Source organism: Lissotriton helveticus, chromosome 12, assembly GCF_964261635.1.
Source record: "Lissotriton helveticus chromosome 12, aLisHel1.1, whole genome shotgun sequence".
Classification (NCBI taxonomy): Eukaryota; Metazoa; Chordata; class Amphibia; order Caudata; family Salamandridae; genus Lissotriton; species Lissotriton helveticus.
In genome coordinates this window covers 503,069,739-503,083,094 of record NC_136073.1, presented here as the reverse complement: position 1 = coordinate 503,083,094, position 13,356 = coordinate 503,069,739, and the positions used below count along the sequence as shown (strand labels likewise).

Below are 13,356 nucleotides of genomic sequence, written 5' to 3'. Positions count from 1 at the left end.
CCCCAATCGTTGCTCTATCCCCGTTAGTCTTTCTATGATTGGAAGTGTATATGTCCTAAGTAGGTGCTCAAAGGTATCAAGAAGGGGGACGGGCGACCGTGAATCCAACAAACTGCCACTTACTAAATCTGAGCCAGTTGTCGGAGCAGTCGGCATAATGGGTGAAGGTGTTTCTTGGGGGGTCATTAGGATTAATTCAGGTGTTGAAAGGTCCTTTGTTTTGGGAGCAGAAACTAGATTAGCCCTTTTACCCTTGCCAAAGTCAGAGTGGCTAATTCTGCCTTTTTGATTTGCACCCTCCCTCCTCCGTCTTTTAATGGGGGGCGGACCATGTACCTTGGGCACCTCCAGTTTTCTGGGGTTATTTCTAACAATCATTTTTGTAGCTCGTGGGGTAACAGATGAAGCTTCTAGCCCTGCAATGGTGCAGCAAGGAGTTATTGTGATGTTAACAGGTGTACTGTTTGAGTCAGCTATTATGTGGGATGGGGGTGAGGTGTCTCGTAAGAGCATAGGAATACCCTGGGTGGCCAGAGGATCCTCGCTTACTGGGGCCACACCTATACCAGGGGTTAGGGTCCGGGGTGCTGTGTATGAAGAAAGTCTAGCTTTAATACCTTCAATGGAGCGACGTCGCTCTACCCTTCGTTCGGCCAGTACATTTTCCCTATCTATCTCAGTGATAGGTATTTTAAAATAGTTGTCTAAGGTGCCTTTACTGTTATTTCCCCCCGCGATACTCAACGCGGGTGGGTCCATGGCGATAGCTGTGGGGGAAGCCCTCCAAAAGACAAAGTTTGTGGAAGCCTTAAAGGTGACCTAGAAGACTGGAAATTTACACAATTGGCCGGAGCTCACAAAAGCTATTTACTGTTGGTAAAACAAGTCCACTTTTAACATCACCATGACCCAGGACGAAAAGAAGTTAGTATTAACTGGAGAAAGGAAAGCTAATCACATATACCGCCTGCACAGTAATAGTCCAGCGACGAGGGCGCCCATATACTATCGATGAATAAACAGATAAATACTTTAGGAAGTCGGCTGTCTAGCCACAGCAAGTCATGCAACAGCCTAATAAATGATAGGGATGTAAGAGACCGAGCCCAGCCTCCTACAGCCACCTAACGGCCACACAACGGCCCGCCCTTTGCCCGGGCTTAGCCCTGGGCTGTGTCCCACGCGCGTTCGGCGGCGCAAGACTTAGAGCGCAAATTTAGCGCTACAGGCGGGGGGTGCGGGGACGCCGAGGGAAGAGGCAGCAGCTGCGTGGCTCAGAGCCTGCTGGACCTCGCAGTCCCTCGGCGGCTGTAACAGTCTAATTAGCTCTCCCCCTTCACAGCCCGCACTTGGCAGCCACACGACAGGCAAGAATCCCACGACGTCCTCAGGCAAGCAAAAATCAGGGTTGGCAAGAGACACACAGTGAGCGGCACCCACGGAGCGGGGGCCGCGATAGGTATTTCTAGTGTCCGGGTGGGGGGGGGCGGGGACGCCGAGGGAAGAGGCAGCAGCTGCGTGGCTCAGAGCCTGCTGTACCTCGCAGTCCCTCGGCGGCTGTAACAGTCTAATTAGCTCTCCCCCTTCACAGCCCGCACTTGGCAGCCACACGACAGGCAAGAATCCCACGACGTCCTCAGGCAAGCAAAAATCAGGGTTGGCAAGAGACACACAGTGAGCGGCACCCACGGAGCGGGGGCCGCGATAGGTATTTCTAGTGTCCGGGTGGGGGGGGGCGGGGACGCCGAGGGAAGAGGCAGCAGCTGCGTGGCTCAGAGCCTGCTGTACCTCGCAGTCCCTCGGCGGCTGTAACAGTCTAATTAGCTCTCCCCCTTCACAGCCCGCACTTGGCAGCCACACGACAGGCAAGAATCCCACGACGTCCTCAGGCAAGCAAAAATCAGGGTTGGCAAGAGACACACAGTGAGCGGCACCCGCGGAGCGGGGGCCGCGATAGGTGTTTCTAGTGTAATGGCGGGGGGGCGGGGACGCCGAGGGAAGAGGCAGCAGCTGCGTGGCTCAGAGCCTGCTGGACCTCGCCGTCCCTCGGCGGCTGTAACAGTCTAATTAGCTCTCCCCTTCACAGCCCGCACTTGGCAGCCACACGACAGGCAAGAATCCCACGACGTCCTCAGGCAAGCAAAAATCAGGGTTGGCAAGAGACACACAGTGAGCGGCACTCCCTCAGTCCCTCTGCCTTGAGCCCTAAACCCACCCCATGTACCTAATACAACCCTGACCCTAGACCTCTTATTCAGCCCTAAAACTGCCCCAGCCCAGAAAACTGCCACTTCCCCCGTATCTGTCTCCTAAAAACTGACCCTGTGTCCTAAACACTACCCCGACCCCCAACCTGAGTCCTAAAAACCGACCCCCACTCCTGAAAATTAGCCTGAAACCTCCTGCCCTGAACCTTAGAACTCAGCCCTCCATCCTACAAACAACCCTGACCCCCATTGCCCTTGAAACTAACCCCCCCCCCTACCAACTACCCCCAAAACCCACCCCCAGACCCACTTAACAGATCATGTCCTCTCCTGATCCTTCCTTTTCCTGTGCCCACTCATCCGTGCATCTAGACCGCATTAAGCCATAAGCCCACATATGTGTGGTTTAGGCATATGGGTGGTTAAGGTAAGCCTGGTTCCCCTTGTGGGGAAAGGGTAGGCATGGCTCAGCCCATGTTTTAAAGGTTGTTTTCCCTTGTTAGGTCCGTTAGGATTTCAGTTATTTAAACCTTAGCTCAACCCTGGTAACTAATGCATGGAGCAGACAGGCTTAACTTAAGCAAATGTGTAAAGCATTTAGAAGTACCAAAACAGTTAAACAATTGAAAATACAACACAATAGAAATCCCACTCTAATTTTTCGAAATGAGAGAAAATTGTAAGTAAAAATAGTGCCCAAAAAAACAAAATGCCAGTCGCGGGCAACTGGGGCAGTGGTGAGTTTTAGGGCTGATGACATTAGGGTGTCGATCAGATACATAGGTCATATTTGTCTTTGCCAGAAAGTTACCTTCACACTTAGAACATTTTTAAAAGGCAGAGTCCTAAGCTGTGCATTCGCTCAAGCTAGATCCAAAGATGAGCTTATAGATGACAGATTGATGAAGGCTAAGCTCTCAAGGAAACATTTGATAAAGACAGGAGTTTGTGCCAACAAAGCTGTTGATGTCTATTGGATGCTGCTAAAGCAAACACAAGGAGATGATGGACGGAGTGCTGAAACTTTTTAGACACTCACCCCCAGTCACAGATCTGGGTTGAATCCATCATCATTCTTTAGCTCACTTTGCCACCTCAGTTCAGACCCAGCCATATGCAAATCAGTCTTGACCCTGTGCCTCATGGGAAGAGTCCAGCCCAAACTGCAAAGCCAGGTCTTCACTGAAACGAAAACAAGCATCCTGGGTCCGGTTTCTGGGTAACACCATTCATCAGCCTGGCTAGCTTGAATCCAGTGGCAAAGTGAGAAGGGACCCGTGTCTGGGCATACCCTGCCAACTTAGGGCAAACAAAGCAAACACAAGGAGATGATGAAATGAGTGCTGAATCCTTTTCAGACACGCACTCCCAATCACAGATCTGGGTTGCATCCATCATCATTCTTTAGCGCACTTTGCCACCTCAGTTCAGACCCAGCCATATGCAAATCAGTCTTTACCCTGTGCCTCATGGGAACATTTCAGCCCGAACTGCCAAGCCAGGTCTTCACTGAAACAGAGACAAGCATCCTGGAACCGGTTTCTGGGTAGCACCCTTCATCAGCCAGGCTAGCTCGAATCCAGTGGCAATTGTCACCCAAGTGGGATGGGTATTCCCAGACGTGCGTCCTGTGCTCTCCATTCCACTGAGGTTAAGCTATCCTGGCTGATGAGGGCTGAAAGCCCAAAACCGGGCCTAGAATGCTTGTTTCCAGTCCAAGGAGGACCTGGCCTGGCAGTTCGGGCAGGACTGTTCCCATTGGGTGCAGAGTCAAGACTGATTTGCATATGGCTGGGTTCAAACTGGTATGGCATTGAGAGCAAAAAAACGATGGATTTAGGCCCAGATCTCTATACTGGGGTGTCCATGAATTGTTCGTTTGGCTATTGGATGCTGCTAGACAGTGGCTCATTGAATATTTCTACTTTTGAACTTTTTTTTGGAAGTCAGATTTCATCAGCATATCAAGAATAAAGCGTGTAGTTGAAGAGGGTTTTGATGTTATCAGATGACGGTTGGCTGAAATGGGGTTGCTGCTGCAAAAAATAATGTAACTGGGCTGTGGTGAAGTCAGACCCACTGGCGATGCACCCCTGGCAGAACATCTGAATGGTTAGCCGCTCCACGGTGCTCCAGGAAAAAGACAGCAAAACGTTTCTAAGTGCCAGATTTTTTGGTTTAGGCAGGAGGAGCAGCATTGGGGGCAGGAATCACTCCAAAAGAAGTCAACAGCAGGGTCAAGTGCAGATCAAGTTGAGATTGGTCTGATAGACTCAATCAGGAAATTGGGGTGCTTGCAAATTATGTCCAGGTAGGTTAACACTTCTCTGTCCTAGGTCCAAGTGGGTGAAGACCCAGAACTTAAGGTTCTCTTCACAGGTCTCAGCAGCAGGTGCAGTCCTTCTTCTGTCTTCAATAGTTCCAGGGCTGTTCTGAAGAGGGTGCCCTGGGGAGTCACGCTTCTCACCTGATTTGCCTCCACAGGAGTATCATGGAAAAAGTGCAATACCCCAACTCTCCTACCAGAGTTTTCAGCAGTTCACTCCAATACACAAATGAACTAAAGGACAACCCATAGAGAAAGGGGTAACAGGGAAGAAAAACATGTGCTGGCAGTTTATTGGATTCTGATGTATTTCCGCTTGAGGCTCTTATAATATATTTATGGCAACCACCTTGGAAGCTGTAACAAACACACTGAATGTTATAAACTTTCTAAAGAAAATCAGCTTAAAAATTCAAATACATTTTAAAACAATTGGGCCCTATTTGAAAACCTGTCAGAATATTTGACTCAGCATGGGTTACTCTGACATTGGCCCAGGTCCACTCTCTCCCCGCAGCTCTGCTGTGCCGTCTCCTGCCTCCAGACCAAGACCTCCTCCTTGGGAGGTTTGAGGCTGCTGCCCCTTCCTGTGCCCGCTGCCCACTGCAACTGGGAGCAGACTGATTGCAACCACTGTAACCTTTCTCAGCCATTTTTTTCTTACATTTTCCCTGTTGTGCCACTGTTTTTGTGCCCATCTGTGGCTTGCTCTAATTCCACCACTGTTTCTATTTTCTCGTGCCTCCCTGTTCCTTTCGTCTTTCTCCGCTGCTGCCCCTGCGGCCCCTCTCCCCCGGAATTCCCCCGCTCCGGCCTCCCAGTCTCTCCTCCCTCCCACCTGCCCTACTTAATGGCGGCCACAGTACTGTCGCGTGGTGGACGCGCTCAGAGGGCACACCCCTGGCGCGCCAAAGGCAAGCCCGTCTGTGCCTGTCCGTGACCCAACCGCAGCCAGTGCCAGGAACCCTGGACCACCCACTACCCATCGTTACTACACCACCCCCCTCCACACACTCAACTCTAGAAGTCTTAGAGAATGCCAACAGGCCTCGCGAAACATGACCCATGGGTAGTTCTCCTGCCTCTACTGCCGCAGGACCCTCACCGCCACCACACCGTCCAACATCACTGACGCCAGCACCGGCGACACCCTAAAATGCATCCTCCTCAATGTACGCTCTGTACACAAACACGCCATGGAAATCTGGAACCTACTTAACTCTCTCTCGCCCAACATCGCCTTCTTCACAGAGACCTGGATCAACGTATCCTCTGCCCCCGACATCAGCACCGCCATCCCAGACGGATATAAGATCCAGAGGAAAGACCGCCCCAACCACCTAGGAGGGGGCCTAGCCATCACCCACAAGATCACCCTCCGCCTTACCACCTCCAGCGAAACCTTCCCCTCCGCCGAACATCTGCACTTCCAGGTCCAGGACACTCCCAAAGCTACACTCTGAGGAACCCTCATCTACAGACCCCCCCAGCCCCCGAACACCCTTCGCCACCACCATCACCGACTTCATCACACCCCATGCTATTGCCTTAACAAACTAAATACTCATTGGAGACCTGAACTGCCACCTCTACAACCCCAGCGACCCTAACGCCACTATCCTTAGTGACAACCTCGCCAGCAACGGACTTAAACAAATCGTCCACACATCAACCCACAGAGCAGGACACACCCTCGACCCCATCTTTATGGCAGGAGACAGCGTCCAATTCAGCCACACAACACAGCAGCCATGGACCAACCACTACTGAGTACACTTCACCATCAGCAAACCCAAGGCACCCAAACTAGCCCCACGCCCACCACGAAGGAACTGGAGCAAGGTTAGTGACGAGCAACTTAACTCCACCCTCACCCGTGACAACCACACCTGGGCACCCGACGCAAATGACGCAGTCAGAGAACTCCACACCTGGATATCCGACTGCGAAGACAAGCTCGCCGCTTCACAACCCCGACAGACAACGCCCCTGGAAAGCCAGCTGGTTCACCACTGCTCTCCAAGAAGCCAGATGCACCGCAGACGCCTGGAGAAGAACTGGAGAAACACCAAGACAACCGAAAACAGCACCACCTATAAGGATGCCATGACGGCAGTGCTTAATTTGTAAAATATTAGGTGCAGGTGCTCAAATTTTTTTAAGAGGCCACACCCACTTTTGCAGCTCCACCCACATCTACCACAGGCTCCACCCACTTACTCTTTTGGCTCTACCCACATCCTCAACTGGCACTACTGAAAACCAGATGTAATACCCTGTGATTCCATGATATATATAGTGGGTCATGTCCATCAAATATCCAGGTGCATTAGGCTTGCAGTCATAATATGCACTATAACGTCTTCAAATTCACCACGCACGCACTGCCCCTAGTGTCCAAGCATAGCCCAAATGTCGACAAACAACCAACATATATAATCCAATTGCAGCCACATGAGCTCTGACACTACCTTAAATTTCCAACACAGCTCCATAATGCACAAGCCTGCGAAATAATCTATTTTGCAACCCTAGGTAGTGTACAGTGGTAGGTGGTGTTCTCCTCAGAGCTGAAGGTGTGATAGTGGTGAGTGTGCACCACTGCTTTTATAATAGGGTTACTCTTAAGTGGTTGTGATGGGAACCCTCGAGCAAAGGGATAGAGGGACTCCTGCTTTGACTGAGGCGACGTGTGCTGTGAGGGAGCGAGGGCTGACTGAGTTGATTTCAGTGCTGGAAAGGCAGACCCTTCCTGAAAGCAGCCTCCCAGACACCATTGGAACGGGGTAACTAACCCCTTCCAATCTACTGGCTAAGCCCCTCCTAGATTCTTATTATGCAAGAAACATACAGGTAGTCGATTCGATCAAAGCAAATAGATTTTTTTTGTACAGCAGGAATGCTGAACTCACAAATTGGAATGTGCTCTTGTATGTGATAAAGAAGAAAAAAGTGGTTTTGAATAATGTAATATTTCCTCTTGTATGTGATAAAGAAGGAGAAAGTGGTTTTGAATAATTGTAATATTACCATAGGATGACATAATGAGACCAGTTTATGGGTCATGTATATAACATTTGGGTTAAATGGATTCTTCAAGTTACCATACCTGGTACCTGGAAGTTACGATATTTTTTTAGGTCTGCAGAGGTATCAATATGTGGATGGAGCCTTAACCCCTGTCTCAGTAGGACTCTGAAAGCTCTTTTTTGTTGATGACATAAGGACAAGCACCCTTTAAATTGTGAAGGCAGACAAAAAGTCCATGTGGACTAGTGTATCCAAGGGCTCTTAAACACAAAACTGCACTCTGTAGTCTTAAGTTAAAGATTGCCTCCCTCCCATCTGTGGTGCTGCCAGAGTAAAAAATAAACACCTGTAAATTATCACGTATCTAAGACCAGCTGGATGTAGAAACACTATGACCACAGCTGCTTGGAGGGCAAGCATTCTTTGTGGATGTACTTACACAAATTCTGCACAGTCAAAACATGTACGCCGGCTACCAACATATGGGCTGAGCCAAATCCCCTCACCTGGTAGTGACGCTTAAAGCTTTTTCTTAACTGATCACATAATGTCTGGCCACGGTTCTGCTGTCAAGCCAGGCCTAAAAATGGGTTAAGTTGTCTGAGACTACAGCAGGAACAGTGAAATCTTTAAAATTGCTCGGTTGTAATAACCTGATGCTATCTCCGATGTGTGGGCAAAATATGTGAGTTCTTCAAATAGGATGCAGTGAGCCATTGTCTTCACCTCAATCATAGATAACATGTTTTACTATGACCCCCCCACCACTGATGGAAATTGTTCATTAGCAGACGGAGACATTTAGTCCGTTTTCTCAACATGTACCCTCAAACACTACACGTGTGCTACATGTGCCTTACCTCCTATTCTGCAAACAGTGCCAGCCTCTGCAGAACGTTGCTGGCGGGCTCCCGCTGGCAGGTGGCACTCTCATTTACCCGGGTGCTGGTAAAGCTGTTGTAGCCACAGTGTAATGAGAAGGTGCGTATGCCGTGGCCCCGGTACATGCAACTGAAGAGGTGGCAGAACAGGGCATGAGCATGCTGGTGTTTTGACGCGGTGGACAGCTCCATTACTGCTACACAGCAACGTGGCTCTTCACAGCATGCCCCCATTAACTGATTGCACGTCAACACACTGTCTGGGGCAGCCAGAAACATGGCTCCAACAGATAGCGACTCTTTGGGGATATGGTCCTGTAGGGTGGTAAAGAGGCCCTCTGAACCATCGTCACACAGCTGCTGTTGTCCCTTCCCCTGGATATGTTACATACAGATGGTGCAGGCACTGCAGGCCCTGCTTGGCCATGGGCATTTTCAGGTTGTTTTTAGTAAGCATGGTGGACCCACCCCTCTGTTGTGCATTGACTGGCCTACGTGCTTCCCCTTGCACAAGATGGACTGACCTTGCCTGATCATTTGGGGTCTGTGGCTCATACAGCATGTGGTGCACATGCACCCCTTGCGCCTCGCCTATCCCCAAAAGTTTCTCCAGCAGGTAGTGAAAATCTGGAGCCTCCTCCAGGCTCCTCATTTCTCCTCCATTCCGGACACCTGCGCCTGGACCTCGGAGAGCGGGCAGCCGCCACCTCAGAGGCCCAGCCCTGCACTCGCAGGGTCCCCAGAATCATAAGATCATATACAAAAACTGCACGGGCCAGTGACAGGCCAGGCTAGCTTCTGCCCCCTGCAGGCTGCATTCTTCGCTGTCAGACGAACCTGCTATTATTAATGAGCCCATACCCAAAAAACTGAACACTGTCTAGCTGTGCCTCACAGAGTGCTTCTAGTATTCGTGAGTCGTGACCTGTGTATTTCTGTCTGCTTTTCATTTCCGTCCTAAGGAAGAGAAACCCTTCACAGCCTTGGCTGCATCTCTCTGTCTTTACCATGAGTGGTTCTGCCGTCCATGGCCTGGAAACATAGCTGCAAAGGTTTCAGAAAGCTATGTGTGACATTTAAATAATTAAAGTGCAAATATGAGTCACATTTCAGCGACTATGAGTGACACTTTCTTGCAAACAAAATCAAGCAATGCTGACGAGGGAAACATATAAATATCAGAAAATATACACGCATTTGAGCAACAAGAAACTCTATGAAGATTTTAAAACTGCTGCAAAGAAATGGTCTCTCTGTCCAGGACCCAGCCCAACAGGAAGGATATGCGATGGGCCAGCATGAACCAGTTACACACGGAGGCATCTGAGCTGTCTAAGAGTCACCCAGTTTCAGCTGACTAGCACAAGACAGGCTGTCAAACACCATTTTGCAATACCTCACAGGCTGAGCCCGGCGCACGGGCGCAGTAATCTCTCATACAATTTAGCAGACAATTCACATTCCAGGCTGCACTTACTTTGCCCTTGCTGTGGCCTCAAGGACTCCGACTTCTGATGTTGAGAAGAAGCGTGAAGAGACTGGTGCGCCTTATGTGGTGAACAACTCCAGAACAAGGCCTGCCCCAGGCTGGTCACTCAACCACCGGCACCCCGATGCAGTGGATCGACTCCCTCCAGTGCTGGAGCAACATTTGTATTAATTTCAATTAACTGCAGTGCGAGCCTGCCATGCCCGTAAATTTAACTCTGGCTGCTGGCGGCAGCATGACGGGTGTGCAACAAAACTCGTCTTGACCTCCTGACTCTGAGTCACGGAAGTTATGAATGTAGCAAATATGCCCTGCCGCTGCCGGTGGTGAATCCTAGCATAAATGTTACATTAACACTTATCAGCCACAGCTGAAGACTCCGAGACTGCGCCGAGAGCAGAGTGGAGGGTGCACTGAAATAGAAACAAGCTAAAACTAAAATGAAATACTGTCGTGAACAAACTCGGTTTAGCAACACATGCACACCTTTCAGTGAGATCGAATCCAATACGAACAAAAGGTCAATGATGCATGCCATTGCTGGAACAGTAAATTCAAATATGGTAAAAAGAAAACCCAAAAAGCCAAACACGTGGCAGCCTGTCAGTAGCTCCGGTGCTAGCAATTAAGTGCCGGTGCTAAGCACCGGAAAGCACCGGCTCAAATTAAGCACTGCATGACGGACTACCACAACCAGATCAGTGACACCAAGAGGAACTTCATCCACAACAAAAAATCCTGGCCAACTCCACCAACTCCAAGGAACTTTTCAGTTTCATTCAAGAATTCACCAACCCACGCAGCAAAGCCACAGACATCACCCCATCCCAAGTCCTCTGCGACAAGCTAGGAACCTATTTCCACCTCAAAATCTAAAACCTCTATGACCACTTCATAAACCATCCACCAGATGCCACAGGCAGCTCCCGTCCCCCATAAACTCTAGCCAGCCCACCATCTCCAAATGGACACCGATCACATCCGAAGACACCGCCTCGACCCTGAAAAGCATCCACTCGGGGGCCCCCACCAACCCCTGCCCCCTCACATCTACCACAGAGCCATGGCCACCATCGCACCCGAACTACAATGCACAATCAAAACCTCATTCAAAACAGGCACCTTCCCAGACCACTGGAAGCACGCAGAAGCCAGACCTCTGCTCCAGAAGCCCACAGCTGACCCCACCGACCTGAAGCACTATCGGCCCATCTCACTCCTCTCCTTCGCCAAAGTTGCAGAGAAATCAGTCACGATTCATTGAAGAGAACGCCATCCTTGACCAGTCCCAATCCGGATTCCGAAGCAACCACAGCACAGAGACCGCCCTACTTGCCGCCACAGACGATATCCGCACCCTCCTGGACCAAGGCCACTCCACAGCCCTTATCCTACTCGATCTATCAGCAGCGAGGTACGGGTACAACAGAGTTCCGGTGTTAGACAAAGCCCAAACTCTGTCATACCCGTAACTCTCTGCTTCAATCAGCGTTAGATTCACTCTTCCGACACCGATCATTCGCTAGATCAGGTCTCCCGCCATTTCCTTTCGGACCTCCAGCCGCTGCCCTGACAACTCCGCGCCCTGGACAGGACAGCACTGATTGCCCTGACGGTGCTTTCCGCCACTTCAAGGATCTCGGACCGCATCCTGCAATTCACAGCACCGTTGCCCCTTACAACCCAGTCCTGAAGATGATCCCAAATAAAGAGGATCGAAACGTCGTCGACCGCTCAGCGCAATAAAAGGCACAGCTCCCAGTGTGGTCCATCCCAATTACAGTCAACTCAACTGAGAACTCATGCTTAACGATTCATTTGGAGCCACACTGTTTTCTAGTTTTCACTGTATATATTCAAGCACCATTCACTAAGCGCCATTTATGCTGATCACAATTGTCACTTGCGTTGCCACTCTGTATGTCACTTGCACACTGAAGATGGCTTTAATGCCAGAAACCGGTCCTCGGAAGCTTGTTTGCGGTCCAGGGAAGGCATGGCTTGGCAGTTCGGGCTGGACTATTCCCATGAGGCACAGGGTCAGACTGATTTGCATATAGCCATGTCTGAACTGGGGTGGCAGAGTGGGCTAAAGAACGGTGATGGATTAAACCCAGATCTTTTGACTGGGTGTGAGTGTTTGATTGGTTCAGATGCTCCGTCCATCACCACCCCCTTTTGTACCACTTGCACACTTTGAGCACGAAGTACAATTTAGATTGTGTTGTTATTTGTTTACCTACAGTGCTGTTACAACTGTAAATTGCCTAACTGCTTCTATCTATTACATGATGCCATGAGCACATCTGAAAAACTTAATGATTCTCCTTAATTATATTCGCATAATGCTTTATGCATATGTATTTATTTGTCTTTCCAATAATACCAGTTGGGATATTGTTTGTTTTTTCTAATCCTCCCAACAGGACAGGACGCAACCACCTCAGATGCTTACTCCTAAACACCCGCTCCACAGGCAAACATCCCATCGAACTCTGGGACCTGCTCAACACATCCTCCCCTGACATCGCTTTCCTGACTGAGACCTAGATGAACGAGTCCTCGGCTCCCGACATTGCCATAGCCATCCCAGACGGCTACAAGATCACCCGCAGGGACCGACCGCACTAACGAAGTAGGAGGTGGAATCGCCATTGTCCACAAGACCACCCTCAAGATCTCAACCGACTCCGACGACACCTTCAGCACTGCCGAACACCTGCACTTCCAGATCCACACTGATGCCAACACCACCCTCAGAGGAACTCTGATATACAGGCCCCCCGGACCCCGAGCGCTGCTCAGCGACTCCATCGCCGACTTCGTCAGCATGCACGCTCTGGCGTCCACGTCCTACATCTTCCTCTGGGACCTGAACTTCCACCTCGAGAAAAGCAACAACACCAACTCCACCACCCTGCTCGACAACCTTGCCAACATCAGACTCAAACAGCTCGTCACAACCCCCACCCACTCTGCCGGACACACGCTTGATCCCATTTTTTCCTCAAGCCCCCACGTTTCCTTCAGCCACACCATCGAACTCCACTGGACTGATCACCGCTGCGTCCACTTCTCCTTCAAGAAGCCTACCACACACCACCGCACCCAAACTTATCCCCCACCGCTGCTTAAGCAAAATCAATGAAGACCAGCTACACACCGCCCTCACATGGAACCTACCCACAGACCCCACCAACCCTGATGCTGCCGCCAGCAGCCTCAGATGCTGGATCGAAGACTGCGCCAACACCCTCACCCCGATCAAGAATCCCTCCAACAGCCGCAAGAATAAGACTGCTGGCTGGTTAACCGCGGACCTCCAGACTTCCAAACAAAACTGCCGAAAGCTAGAAAGGAAATGGTGCCACGAACAAACACCAGAGAACTAAACAGCCCACAAGAACGCCATAGGCCAGCAAC

The 13,356-nt window shown here is 50.3% G+C and overlaps 1 long non-coding RNA gene across 1 annotated transcript in view; it reads right to left on the bottom strand.

Moving 5' to 3' along the window:
* LOC144799596 (uncharacterized) overlaps positions 1–10,172 on the bottom strand; it is a 313,426-nt gene extending 303,254 nt beyond the window's left edge. Inside the window, exon 1 of the long non-coding RNA XR_013603843.1 lies at positions 9,922–10,172. This is a non-coding gene — a long non-coding RNA (uncharacterized LOC144799596). The remainder of the gene's footprint in view (positions 1–9,921) is intronic.
* Positions 10,173–13,356: the final 3,184 nt, after the last annotated feature.